Source organism: Melanostigma gelatinosum (assembly GCF_949748355.1).
Source record: "Melanostigma gelatinosum genome assembly, chromosome: 24".
Taxonomy (NCBI): domain Eukaryota; kingdom Metazoa; phylum Chordata; class Actinopteri; order Perciformes; family Zoarcidae; genus Melanostigma; species Melanostigma gelatinosum.
In genome coordinates this window covers 5,968,435-5,983,176 of record NC_136657.1, presented here as the reverse complement: position 1 = coordinate 5,983,176, position 14,742 = coordinate 5,968,435, and the positions used below count along the sequence as shown (strand labels likewise).

Genomic DNA, 14,742 nt, shown 5'->3' with positions numbered 1-14,742 from the left:
AACGTGTCCGCTGATAAATGACCACCCCGTCCGTGCTAGACCTCCGTCCTTTGTTCCTTCTCTTTCAGCTTGTATGGCTGCATTAGAAGCCATGCTGGCTGTGAGTCAGAGCACCATTGTAAACGGGATCCCGGGCGATGAAAGCCACTTTGAAATTGCATTGCTTTCATTTTTATAGACTGGAACGAAACAGCGGGGGCGAGAAGGTGAATATCCTGGGGTCCTATCAGGTATATTTCTAAAGAACCGTTTTTGATGGTTTAGGGTTCCTTTGTTAATGAGATAAAACTTAAATTTAATTTGGTCATATTTGATAACATCAGGCTCCTAGTCTCACTTAAAACATCTCTTGCAGTATAGCTTCCTTTGATCAACTGGGACTACTTACTGTATATGTGATGGCCACTGTGAAAGGCCTCTTTATGCAGGATCTAACACTGTTTCACAATTTCAGCTTTGCTTGGGTCATGCAGCTGTACAGGTTGTATTTGAAATGTTTATTTCCCCTATCGGAGCAAAATACTGTCACAGTGATTCCATTTAAACCAAAAAGCTTTTTGCTTTTTTGTCCACAGTTTCCTCAGGATAGTAGTAAACAAATCACTAATTTAATTTCTAATAAGACAAAGTGAGCTGCTCCAGACATTGTAAATATGTATAGTTTTTCATTCGTACCTTTGTTAAAAGAAATTCAGTGTAGACAATCAAACCTGGAAGTGTCGGCCCGTTAAAGGAAACTAAATGGCTTGATTCACTCCCTCAGGAACAATGAATCCACTATCGCACTTGCTTTCCCTCTAACTGGGCTCTCACACACACACACACACACACACACATCAACTCCAGAAACCCCTGCACAGTGCTGCATGTGCACTGCTATTATCTGTAGATGATTAAATTCAAAACACACGTCTTCGAGTAATGCTTTGTCTGCGTTTGTAGTCGGGGTGGAACAGTGCAAAAACACACGATGCATATCTGCCGTACTAATCCTCAGCATGCATAAGTAGGAGAACGTATCCATTTGTCCTCTGCTGTGGCTCCTCTTTGTTAGAATGCTGATATGGCCTGAATGGTTGGGCGAACAGAATAATTATGTATATTTCTGCTGAAAACGGCACATCAAGTCAGATGTTGAAGTGCAAACCCCACTCTTGAATGCTCTTACATTGTTGTATATGGATGTTGAATCCACGACGTACGAGTCATTCCAGCAGATATTTTGTATTGAAGACATGCATCGTGCATAGAACATCTTGTGGCTGCATTGCGTTTTGGTTTATTGAGGCTGTTGTCCGTGTTTATGATCACATTCGGACAAATGGATGTAGACATCATCCCTTTGCTCCCCCTGTTTCTAAGGGATTGTCTTCTGTTGTACAATATTGTAACGGCACTGTATGCATTTTTGTTTTCCTGTTATTGCCGTTTGTGCAGAATAATGTCACTAAATGCATCCACAAATCCAAAAAACAGAACGTAGTTTGAATCATGGTTTCTTATTCAGAGCACGGACTTGTTATAAATCAGTGTCCGTATAGTTGTATGAATCATGGGTAAGAGCTAGCTGGTTAGCAGAACGAGTGAGAAGGAAATCTGTTTGTTCAACCTGAACAATCAAAAGTGAGTTGTACTGTGTCTCTCTCTGGATTTGAGGAATCCGCGGACAAAGACTAGCTTTGTTGTTCTATTTCTGTTGCACTTGCTACTCTTGGTTATTTAAAGATGTTCTCAGTTGCTGTTATTGCCTTACACACAGAATCAGCTCCCTTGTTGGCCACACCATACGATAGATGTGTGTTTCGTTACTTACGACACTAAAAGAGCCGAATCGTCTTTCTGTGCACTACACAGCTGCGTTTAATTTGATATGAAATAGAACTTGAGAGTTCATGTAAGGTCTCACTTTTGGCACTCTGAAGTAATAAATCTGTGTTTATTCTTTTTCTCACCTCTGAACACGGATACAATCGGAGTGAGAAAGAGCTTCGGAGGGTACTGAGGAGGACTTTTAGAGGACCTGAATACGGAATAGAATAAAAAGGGCATGCACACGCATCGCACAAGCCATTAAACAGAGCATTTCCTAAACATTGTAGTAGTTTCCCTATTCACATGGGCATCACTATTCATCTGCATTATGCCGTGAACTCTGCTATGCCCGTTATCTTTGGTATTCACATGCTCTATGCAGCTTCCTGTACTTCCCGGGCATCAGGATTCCCTCTTTTCCCAAGAGATTTACTGCTCACAAGCGTTTTTGCAGCACGTCTGTTGGCTTTTTCATCCCAGGAACCACAAGGCCAACATTTGAGCTTTCTTCGGTTTGGCCAAAACGTCAATTATGTCCAGTGAATTTCCTCTGAGTCCACGCCTGATGTATTTTACCGGTCATATGATTTGTAAGAAAAACTGAAATATTGTGTTGTGCGTCCCAGATCAACACGGCGGTTATGAAACCACTCTAAAATGGGCTGTCAAGAGATTTTATTGTTCATGGTCGATTTCTAATGAGGCAAACCAGGGACAGCGTCACAGTCAGTCTCCAACCGTTTACCCCCGTGGACACTGCAGGGACAAATCCCCAGACACATGACGCTTACCTTTCCACAGTCTCCCAGTAGTTCCAGCAATGCATTGCCCATAACACTCACTCCCAGCACGTGCATCATTCTGTTATCCATGCATGTAAATAGCTGCTCTCCTTCATGTGTTCCCATTCGGAAATAGAAAACAGCATCCCGTCTCTGCTTCTAGTTTCTATGAAGGATGGTCCGAGGGCCCGGCGTGTCACTCTGATGAAGAGGAGCTGTAAATAAAACCCGCCACTGCAACAAGACCTTGGTTCCCATTAGAGAGCAGCCGCTCATCATCCGTCTCTCCCCGTGTATTTATCTACTGCCGCTACAGTACGTCCACAACATATATTTTTTCCCCCTCTTCCCAGACTTTGCGCTCTTGTAGGAGGAAGAATCAAGGACATCCTGACAGTCGGTTCAATTTACGGTCGTCACACCCATAGCGACGCACAAGGCCGGGAGGATGTCAGCATTAATATGTCAGTTAAAGGATAGAATCTTCCCCCCACAGTAATGGGGCTACTCGTCATTTGGCCAATAATAAGGCGTCTCTTAATTGGACAAGACAGTGATTGGTAACAGGGGACGTCAGTGCACTGCACACATTCAATTATAGCAAGCCATTTGACTTTGTAATTGATATTTAAGGACGTTAAATATGGCAGGGAGTTATCAGCAAGAACTTTGATGGAGGGAAGGGGCACTAAGGAAAACTACAGAATGTCAAATAATGCAAATAAATGCAATCAGATCAGATGGACCACTTGAGGTTGTCAGTAGTTACTGCTTGTGATGAATCGGCCCGAAATGATGTTGAAAAGATGTTTCCGAAACAAATCCAAGAAACTTAAGCAGGTATTGAAAACTGGAAGCTGAAATCCAAGCTCTCCCTCCCTCTCTGTCACACACACACACGCACACACACACACGCACACACACACACACACACACACACGCGCACACACACACACACGCACACACACACACACACACACACACACACACACACACGCGCGCACACACACACACACACACACACACACACACACACACGCACACACGCACACACACACACACACACACACACACACACACTGAGAGGCCTGCGGTTCATCTTCCCTCGGTCAATACCACATACCTGCCACAAACGGTGAATGATTGCCTCCACTGCACCGCCCGTTCATTGCAGGGGAGATTGATCACACACATGACATTAGAAATGAAATGGCTTGCCACATGGAGTTGTTTTCCCTCCCGCTGCTCTGAGAGAGAAGGGGAAGGAGAGAGAGCGAGAGGGAAGCAACTCAACAAGTGTGCCAGATATATGCCTCTGGTTACGATGGATATGTGTTCCAGGTTGGGGACACGTGCCACTGTCCTCCGTGTGAGATGGATGTCGACCAATCACCTGATTTATGAGCGGGATACTCTCTCCGTGGCCTGTTTCCTGACCTGTAATAATATTCCAACACCACAGCAATTGAGAAAAATGTGCTGTGTAGCTGTAGGTTGAGGTGTTTAAATCTCAAGTGGGCTGTCAGTACGTCTGTGTGTGGATCAAAGACGTATCCGATTGCAGCTATTTTTATTTATTTGGGTTTAAGGCGTCAGCTTTAGAAACATGTCACCCATAGGCGTACCACGTCTACGGGCTGATTTGATTTGGGTTTACTGAAATCTAGATTTGGGAAATGAGGCGTAAGTGTGGGTGGAGCTGATGGGGTCAGACACATGCGTTATCTACAGTTCAATATTTCCCTCTTATTTTTTTTAATTATTTGAATTCCCACTGCACGCTTGCCTCTCGCCAAGCTGAGCGACGGGGGGAAATGAAGCGCTCGTCTCTCAGTACTATGCAAATAGCTGGAGGCGTCGATGGGACTGTACCCAAAAATACCACACATTTTAACCTGGGGCTGCGCTGCATGATTAATCCACGTGGGTACTCCCCCTCATTCTGCGTCACTCTTCACCTCTATGCATCCGTCTGTATATCGAGCAGTCTTAGCACGCTTCTTACGTAGTTATGCTCATGTACGTCATTTCTTTTGTCACAATCGAGGTGGCAGTTTGCTCTTTTTAGCTCCTCTCTCAAATTAAAATGGTCCCTCACTTTAAATGGCCCTGCTGTCCCTGCTGGTCTCTCTGTGACCTTGCTTGTCTTTATGTTGCACCTCCTGTGCATAGAACATGATATTTATTGCTGCCATCGATTGGCGACTTTCTCCTGGAGGCCAGACGGGATCACTGGGGATTCGGATAGATGTCTCCCTGAATAATTAAGCAACACACTAATTCCTAGTCCCACAAACGTCATCGTCAGCATCATTAGGTTTTAACTGGTTTAAGCTCAGAGCCTGTTTTACTAATAACCTCACCTGTTTCATTCATGTAAGAACGCCTTTTTGCTGCAGCTGTTTGCAGATCTAATTTGAAAATACTACCCCTCCTAATATGTATGCTGGAGACGCTTGGCCTATAAATTACAGACCTGCATCTGTTGACTGGAGGAAGATTTGACAAAAAGATAGCTCATATACTTCCCTGATAAAAGGTGGATCTTGAGCTGACCCTGTTAGAAAAGACGAGTATTCAAAAATTAGACCAACTGGAAATTTGATTTCCACTAGTTTCAGCCTCGGCAATCTCCGAGACATTCAATTATTTTTATTTCCAGTGTTGCGACTCTCGGAGTACATTCGTTTGCTATTGATTGCAGCGCTAACTTTGTTTAGGACTGATGCAACTCGGTTAAGTTTGACTTCTGAGGGGAGTTCATTGATTTGCATGGCAACACTGTCTCTTGTCATTTTCCAACTTCGCCTCATGCTTCACATGCTGCTTTTCAATTCATAGTTCCGTGATTCTGACCTGATTCATAACCAGCCTAAAGCATAAAAAGCATGTCTGTGAACCATTGCTGGATGCAGAATTACACAAAGCACAGATCTACTTTCATATCACACTTTAAATGTATTTCTTTCCTCTGTTATAAAGAGCATAAATTAGCTGTTTAGCCATCTGTGTTCAACAGAATGCATTGTATAACCAAGGACTTATAGCTATACTCAGGAATCATTTCTCTTGATTGACGGCTTGGGACAGAAGATGACATTTTCCATCTTATTTCCGCCCGTTATAGTTACTATGTGGTGTATTCTTACACACGCAAACATATAGAAAAGGAGGGTTTGTAATTGGTGAGGCGATGGGATGAATTTAAGTCAATGGAGAGGAGATTTCTAGTGCAGGGATGTGGATAATAGTGAGTGTCATGTATGGTCATGCATCCAGACACAGATGTTACCGGGTGTGAATTGTGTGTGATATTTCACATGAACACCACTGTAGAAGAGTCATTTTCTATCCCCCCCCAAATGACCCCGTAAACCAATTATTTGCTTGTTAGGACTACAGTGGACAAAATTCAGATGGCGGATAATGCCACTGGATGGGAGGTTTGTGGCCTTTTCCTTCCTTCAGCGGCGCCATTCTGAAAGAACGCGCACGAATTGCGATTTTGAATTAGCCTGCACCGCACAATGAGGCTGTGGTCACTTGAGAGGTGAGGTTTGGTGAATGCAGGAAGCCTCCCACCAACGTAGCATTTGATGAGGCTGTCGAGCTCTCTCGCGTCAGCCAGCCACTCAGCGTGTGGCCTTTTTCGATGCTCCTTTATTGGAAAGTTTGAACACATCCTTTCTTGCTGTGTTCATTCCCTGTTCACAGTCTCCCCGTTGCTCATTGACAGCTAACAACAAAAAACACTACTCTCTTGTTCTCTTTGTACATTTTCTTTCCTTCTCTGTCTTTTTTTTCGTTTTTCTTTTCATTCTTTTTTTTTGTCAAACTGGGATTGGTCAAAGCACAATCAACCTATTTCTCCAAGAAGCAGAGGCACAGTGAATCCTTACAGGTCTCAAGGGAGTCCTGCCAAGTTTGGGGCTTTTCAGTTTTCCCTTTTCTTTTCGCAAGGGAGAAAGGATGTAAGCTCGCTTGCCGAGGACTACGCTTTTGTTGGTTGCAGGAGACTGACGCACTGCAGGAGTTCTGGAAACAAACCAGGCTGACTGTCCTTCTCCTGGCCCAGGCTGCGTTTCTCCCCACTGTTCAGAAGATACAGGAAAGGTCCAATTCAGATCCTCCTGCTTCGCATTTTTATTGTAATTCGCCAGGAATCGCCTGGTATTCCCTCCAAAGGAAAGTATGCCATTTGTATCCAAAGCCAAATAGCCTATTGTTCAGGGAGGGAAATACGACTTTCATTAAGACTCGCCAAATTTGCTTTTAAAAATCCACTCGGATTCAGTTGTTCCCTGTATGCATGCGTTGTAATTTCATTTGGCATGATTTACAGTGAAGTTCCACTACATATTTCCCTGCCATGTTTATTGCTTGCGTTTGATGTGGCGCTTGGTTGAAATATTTAGGAGCCCTAATTTACAATCCTCCAGGGTCCAAAAAATAGTAGAAGGTGGCAGTTGATTTCCCCGCAGTTCAATGATCAATAAATTCTACATATTAATTAAGTTCCACTCTCATCTCCAAGAAGCCTCTCTCTGGTCTCTTATCAGCCAATCACAAGGCAGCATGGGGTTGCACTGCCTCCCCCACGGCTCCTCTGCCTTCATGAAACACATATTTACTGAGGTGCTGCATCAGGAGTGTGTTTCTCAGTGATGCATGAGGGGGCATCATCATCTGTAATTCACAAGAAGTGTCTTTCATTTATTTGTTTTTATGTGACACACAGTGGCAGCCCTGTAAATGTGGAAAGTTCTCAGCTGTGGGTCAAACGGCAATGAAATGCTTTTACAGCCCCGGTGGCCTTCAAGAACGATTAGATTCTCTTATCCTGTGAAACGTAAATCAGATGGATTGAGCACATGGCAGATTTCAGTCCTGAAGATGCGACAAAGTTTGCTTCTGATGCCTCATTCTTAGAGCTGCAAAGTGGAGTTAAAAAGAGCAGAAGGAGCCTCGGTCAAAACTAGACGAGTGCTGTAGATTTTGCCTTCGTCGTGACAGTGCGGAGGCAGCAGCCTCCAAAGAGCATCAAGTCTCGATTAGCATCTCCTGCTAACTGAGAGGCGCTACAGATGTAAGTAGGCGTTGTTTCTCTGTATGCTGCCAGTAGCCAAGCAACGCGGCACACCGCGACCTCACAATCCCGAGTGTTTCTGCGTTCTCAGCACATTCTCTCACACAATCGCACCCTCCAAAACGGGATTAAACATGTTCTCATCTCTCCGCAACCTTTGCGTGTGATCTTGCCAGAGGGTAATTAAACTGTTTCTGCTCCGCTCAACCTCTCATGGAAGTTCCCCCCCCCGTATATCATCAGACATCAAAAACACTTAAAATAAATTGCTGTATAAAAATGCAATGTTCAGGCAGCCAATTAAGTTTGATTCTTGAAGTGCTAGCTTCTGAGTGTGTGTAATGAGGCCCATAGCTTAACTGTGAAGTCTGCTCGCCGCTGTTTGACAAAGTATGCTTTTTTACTTGTTTTGTTTTTTCACTCTCATGAAGCCTAATGACTAGTGGCGATGCTGTCGTTTCCCATCAACACATCAGATGACGGAAGATTAACTAGCTTGATGAATGATTAACACCACTGCTAGAAGGACGCTGACCTTACAATTTTCTCTGCACCTGCAAAGACAATTCATTAAAAGTGACTGTGGTGATTTATTTATAGGCAATCATTGAGCTGGGGAGTTTATTTGCAACCTATGGCTTATTTGTTTGTCCAATGAAACCTCATCTGGCAAAAACAGCCGAGAAAAGGATCACGAAGAAAAGCAGTTCATGGTAATGCCCTTCTGATTGTTGACAAGTCATATGTCCCAGTTCCAGCCCTGAAACACTTTAGTTCAATTCCGAAATAAAAGTGTCCAAACCCCATTCCAACACCTTTCATTTGCTTGGCGTTGAAATTCAAATATGGCCTGATCACAATGTTTAATGTGCATCCCACCCTCAGTGATTTTTAAATGGTGTGATATAGCCATTTAAAAGGCCTCCTTTTGCTGTTCGCAACGCTCTCTAAAGGCTCTCTGTCGCCTTTTTGTGCACTGAGTGCCTGGTCTTGAACAACACAAGGACAGCTGCGGATTATGGTTCTGTATGTGTCTTTCACAGCCTTTCATATGCAAATAGGAGATTATTTTTGGAAGGAAACTGTTTGGCATGGGTGTTATTTCTACCAGGAGGGTAACGCTAAACATTCACCATACCTTTTTTTTCTCCGTTCCCTGAATCAGACTTAACTCTTTCAGTCAGTAAGAAATGGCATCCATCATGTAGCCTTTAGCAATACGCGTTAATAAATTTGAAAAATACAAAATACAAGGTTTAGCAACACGACTGGGCGTTATTAATTTACGTAAAAGGCATGTGTCAGTATTTCATTCAAGCCACATCACACAATTTAAATGACCCTCTCTGTATGGCTCAGGCACATCAAACAAAATAAGAAAATGACATGTCTGCATTTCATAGCAGAAGCCAAATGCAGCCGGGTAAATGACTTTGGTATGACACTGTCAGAAAACCATTTCCAATGTGCCATGGGAAGCAATTCCAGCATTTCCTTTGATCTCCAGAGGGGAGGGGAGGGGGAAGGATTAAGAAACATTTCACATCATGGAATTGTGATCCCCGGCATTGAAGCTATACAATGTCAACATCTATAATTGAGTGATTTAAATGACCTCATTTCTTGCATGTGGGCCACGTCTGCAGTCGAGGCTGCGTCAGGACGTTTAACCCTTTCAAAGGGCTCTTCAGGGAGACTAATGATGGAGCAAAGCACCCATCTAGAACACCAGCAAGAGGTTGCTGCTTCTCAGCCTCCTCCAGGCATGCAAGCGGCCCTAAATGCTGCTCACCCATGAGAACAGGAGATCACGTGACCACGGCACTGTGGACTGTGGAATACAGATATAGTTGCATGCTAACACACACTCCACGCTTTCAATACAAAGTCAATTGTTTGTTTCTTCTGGAACTAGGAAGGAAACTGAATTTAGATTGACAGCTTACTAAGTCAGCGTTCAGTCCTCTTTCAGGCCTACAGAATGGAGTCGGTGTGTGCCTGATCACCCTAATTGTGTTGACAGCTCAGTGTCGTGCCTCTTGCTCACATGCGTGACATCCAGCCCCTCGACAGAGCGGCATGTCTCCGCACTCCTTTGGCTGTCGAAGGCACTAGCACTTTGAGCGAATGTTTAAACAAGTGATCATCTCTGCGCTGTTGACTTCATCGGGCGCTTTTTGAGTATTTGCATTTTTATTGTTCAGATGCAAACACTTCCAAACAAAACCGACAGCGGATGAAACGTGGCTCCGAATTAATGAATAGATTTTAACGGACACTCGAGGAATGTGTTTGTTCATTTTCTGTCGGCGCGCACGTGCGTGTGTTGTTTTAATGAAGCTGAATGGATTGTGCCAACAGTTTAATCAAGGCTGTGTAGGTGGAGGGGCAAAGGGAGACAAAGGCAAAGTGGAAAGTACGCAAGGCCGGGCTTCGTGAATTCATTTCCCCTCTCTCCTGTGTCAGGGGGACCTCGTCTGAACCCATTACAGTGGTAACAAGGTGACAGCGAGCGGTCTTGCTACGGGTTCTGGCCGCCCGTCTATGTTAATTAAGGGAGAGAATGAAAGTGTGAGGAATGGGGACACTGTTAGACAAAAGCGTTTAACTAGATGGTCCGAATAAGGACAAGAGTTTCAGTTTTGCAGCTTCGAGGTGGAGCCAAAAGGATAGTGATTCATGCCGAGCTCCTGATTCAAATAGGGAAGTGAGACTTACAAATCTCCCCACAGGCACTCAGCCGACCATGAATTATAGAGACCCTTCATGTTGAATTCTTTAAAGATAGAAACATTGGCCAGTCTCATTCCCTAAATCCATTTCCTTTCATTTCCAGTACTTGTGTTACAGAACAGTGTTTGTCTCAGTGTTTGTCAAAAAGCCTCTTTCTCCTTGTCATCTCCCCTCTACTGTGGGAAAAGTGCCGCCATCTCTCTGCGAGGGAATTGGCATTGGCAGAGTTCACTGGGAGAGCATTTTTTAGTGCAAAGTAAGTGGGCGATCAGGAGATGTCATCAATTCCGATGCATGCCAGTTGCCAAGGAAACAGAAGTGTAGAGGCTTTTCAGAGAGAGAGAGAAGTAGAGAGGGAGGGAGAGAGGGAGGGAGGGAGGTGTGTTTCATGCTTTCTCTTAGAAGTGGATATTATGTGGGTGAATGTGCACGATTGGTTTTAAGTTAAAAGTTCAGTTTCCATTAACCAAGCAGCACAGTTGGAAGACATGGAATCATGCAGCTCACAAACCTCCAATTTACCTAAAGGCATCATATTTATGGTACAGTTAAATTTGCTAACTCTGCCAATATATCTGAATATCTAAAGTAGAGGTGAGAAGCATTCTTAATAAAGCTCATTTGAGACAAATTTCTACACATTCCTAGTCAGGTTTTCTGCCTCTTTTGACAGATGAAATCGGAATCATTGTTATATTTGCAAGTGCAAAACATTACTGGAATTCATCCCACCGCCCAACGTGGCCTTCCTCTGCACAAGTGACCAAAGCTGTGGCCGAGCTTGGCACCAACAGTTGTGTGATGCCTCCTGATCGAGTGGCCCTTCTCCAGTGGTAATCTCCCAGCAGACAGGCCCTAAATGGGAAAGGGTTCAGCAGATAGGAGCTCTGTGTAATTCCTGTTAATTACTGTCCATGAGGCGATAAGACCTGGTTGGAGAGGCTAAGAGACGAGATAAGGAGGATCAGGGATTCACCTGAAGGATTTGCCGCCTCTTGGGCAAAAACAGTCCAGTTATCCCGAAATAGTCTAGAGTTTGAAGCTCTCCTGAAGTGGTTGTTCTTCACTTCCCGAACTACTAGAACAGAATGGAATTGTTTTGACACTGGAAGAGTCACAATCTTTCCTTTAGTTTGAATTCCAGCATCAATTCCCAAAAAGGTGGAACAATGTAATGTGAACGGACATGTTTCCATTGCGAGAACGTAACAATATTTGCACTTAACCTGATTAGAAATGTAATAAAACCTGATAATATAATAACTTGACCAAACATGTAATAACATGTTCTGACTCATGTTGTAATAACCTTTTTAAAAATACTTATGATATTATTCAGGAGTTACATTTTCAGGAAATTATTACAGCGTAGAATATTTCATCGTCAAAAGAACACTTTTATGTCATTTCATTCAATGACATAAAATTCAAAAAAGCAGATCAAAACAGGCGTATGGAAACACTCTTAAAGTGCACTTGAGCAAGACCATTGATGCCACAGCAAATATTCACAGCATGACTTGAGGGATTTTCTTTTAAGAATAGTTCAAAGCAATTCGTCAAAATACATGAGCCCTGTGAGACCCAATTCATTTCTTTTGCCACATTCCAATCCCCCATTAGCATGCGCCTGGGATCAATCTCACAAGTTGTCAGTCACCTCCGTTCTACTGTGAAATCAGACCAAATCCTCGTTGCTGTTTCACTGCAGAGAAGACCCCCTGACCTGATAACAAACGGGCCTTTCACTTGTGCATAGAAAGGAACCAGTGATTTGTGATACTGTAGTCTGTGAAACGGGAGGCTGATGAGAGAGGACACTGTGTGGTTCTTTGGAGGAAGGCAACGCTGCATGGTAAACTGCAGGGGCTCCGATATGAGCTCGTATTTGAGAAACGAGGCTAGTTGTCTAAATGCATCACTGTAATAAGACCTAGGAGGGTGGAGCGGTCCCATGTATCTGCATGTTGACCTTGTTGGTGTTAACTTCTTGAATTACCCTCTGGGGTGTGCATGCTGGCTGAGGCGCCGGCGGTCCGACTTTAAACTCCTCTCACTTCTTACTTTTTGCTTTCATTCTCGTCTCTGTTCCTGCTTATTAATAGCTCGGCAAAGGAGTTGCGGTTTCTTCACTCGGAGGATGATCATTAGCAGCTGAAACATATTTCGCTCTTGTAATACACAGAACACCAAGACACTAATTACCTTTCAGTCACCAATAAGGCTCTGTTTTACACCCTACTCCCATTGAACAGTCGCTGCTGTAGAGAGTCTGTTTCAGTCAGGCGTTGGTTGAGCGTCTATACAAATCACACATGACATGACAACCATTCATCAGCTTGATGAATGATTATCAAAGAGAGCTATGAGAATATGCAAATGTCAGTGCTTAGACATCACAGTGTACCTCACTGTTGGTGGTTGAAGAAAACACACAAACATTAGATGTCAAGTAAGAATAAATAGTCACAGAGGCGTATGTATTTCTTTTTTTAAACCCTGAAACGTGCCAAAGGGCCGCTCACATTTCATTCTCCAGGTAAATGCTCATCGTTTCCATCTCTTCCGTCTTCAATGGTCTCTCACTTTATCATATACTGCAGTTAGATGAGTCATTCATGTGCCTAATGGACCTTCTATTGTTCCAGATATTAGACAACACAGAACATTTGTCATGATCCGCTTGTCTTTTCCAATCTTAAATGTGTAGCGGGATGACTTCACGAACACTTTGATGAATCATTGTGCTTGTTTTTAACACAGAATGTGTGTGATGCTGCAGGACAAAAGTGCACAGTGTTTGGCCACTCCTATTTCCAATTGGGTGAGATGTTGCTGATATTTAAGATACGAGTGTGCTTCCAACCCGTCATCATCAGACAGGGATGTGTGCAGAGGCTGCAGGGCACAAGGAATTCTGAGGGAACAAGGACAGTGAGGAAGGACGCTCCAGTAACTTTCCCGTCTGATGAAGCCATTCTGGCGCCGCATGACCCAGTTTCCCCCGAGGCGATTGGTAAATACTTCAGCCTGCACATGTCAGATTTAGTTTTATCGTTTCGGTGTCTAAAATGTGCACGGTAAACAGGTTGTAAAATCCTAAACGGAACAGCGGTGTCGAGTTTGAGTGCGTGTGTGCATCACATTTATGAATTCATACCTTTGTGATGCAAGCGGAGACAAAGCCAGGTCTATGGTGAGGAATAACATCACAGATGATACCTGGCAAGAACATTCCATTTCACTCCCTTAACGCCTCCATGAATTCTTTCTTGTCACATAGCGGGGGTGTCAATCTCAGCAGGCTTTAGCGACATGAGGTGGAAGTTACTGCTGTTTGTATTTTTATAAAAGCAGCTTGAAATATACAGCTATAATGCATGTCACGCTGTGGAAGCTTGCGTTCAGTGTTTACCTGTTGAGTGCACGGCTTTCTTTTGTCCCCTCTCAAGGCTCTTTAAATCACTAAAACGAATCTGAGATGACATTGCACGAATAAGTCGAAAACATATATGCACATGCAGTGCCGAGGCATCTAAGTTTATCGTTAGGCCGCCGTATTAGAAAGCTCTTCAATCTTTTTGCTCTCTGTGGAAGTGGAGACAAACGGATATGAACCAGATACAGCAGGCGAGAAAGCTCATGTTTCTGTGGCAGTAAGTACCTATTTACTCAGTTTACTGAGTTTTAGCATGTGTAGTTATAGATCTATTTCTCCAACTTCGGGTCCTGCTTTTTATCTTCTTTACGCAGGGTACTTTTAAATATTTCCCCCTGAAAATCCCCAAACGCACTCGATACGATAAATGCCACGCCACTGCGTCAATTCATGCCAACTCCTCAGAACCAGCAGTATTTTTGGGTTTTTCACCTCTTATGAGTTTGCAGGTATGTAAATCACACAAAGCACCATCGTGAGTCTGTTGTTGTCTTGTCACACAGAAATGGCTAACGTGCCTAATCGTCTTGGTTCTTTGAAAGTAAGCGCTAGATGCTGTGAAAAAAATGCAATTTCACACCTTCTACTCCCTGATTATACCCTTATTCCTTTCACACACCCAACAATTATGAACACATTTGATGTCGTTGTTAGTACCCACTGTTTTGTTTGTTTGGGTGTTAAAAAACGGGCCCTTTTGTAACACTCCTGGAAGCAGCAGGGGTTGTCGCGACGGCTTCAGTGTCACTTTAACAAGTGTCTGATGCCAGTGTTGAGGGCTGATTATGTAGATGCAGCAGCGAGCAGGGACCTCTGTGCACCCTGTGAGAGATGGAGGTGATAGTGGGGGCGGCCTCGTGGGTATTCAAAAATACAGCGCTACAGTTGAT

At 43.7% G+C, this 14,742-nt stretch overlaps 1 protein-coding gene across 1 annotated transcript in view; it reads left to right on the top strand.

Annotated features, from left to right (window-relative positions):
* Nucleotides 1-14,742, top strand: part of LOC306797204 (interleukin-1 receptor accessory protein-like 1) — a 155,230-nt gene that overhangs the window by 11,393 nt on the left and 129,095 nt on the right. The window lies entirely within an intron of this gene.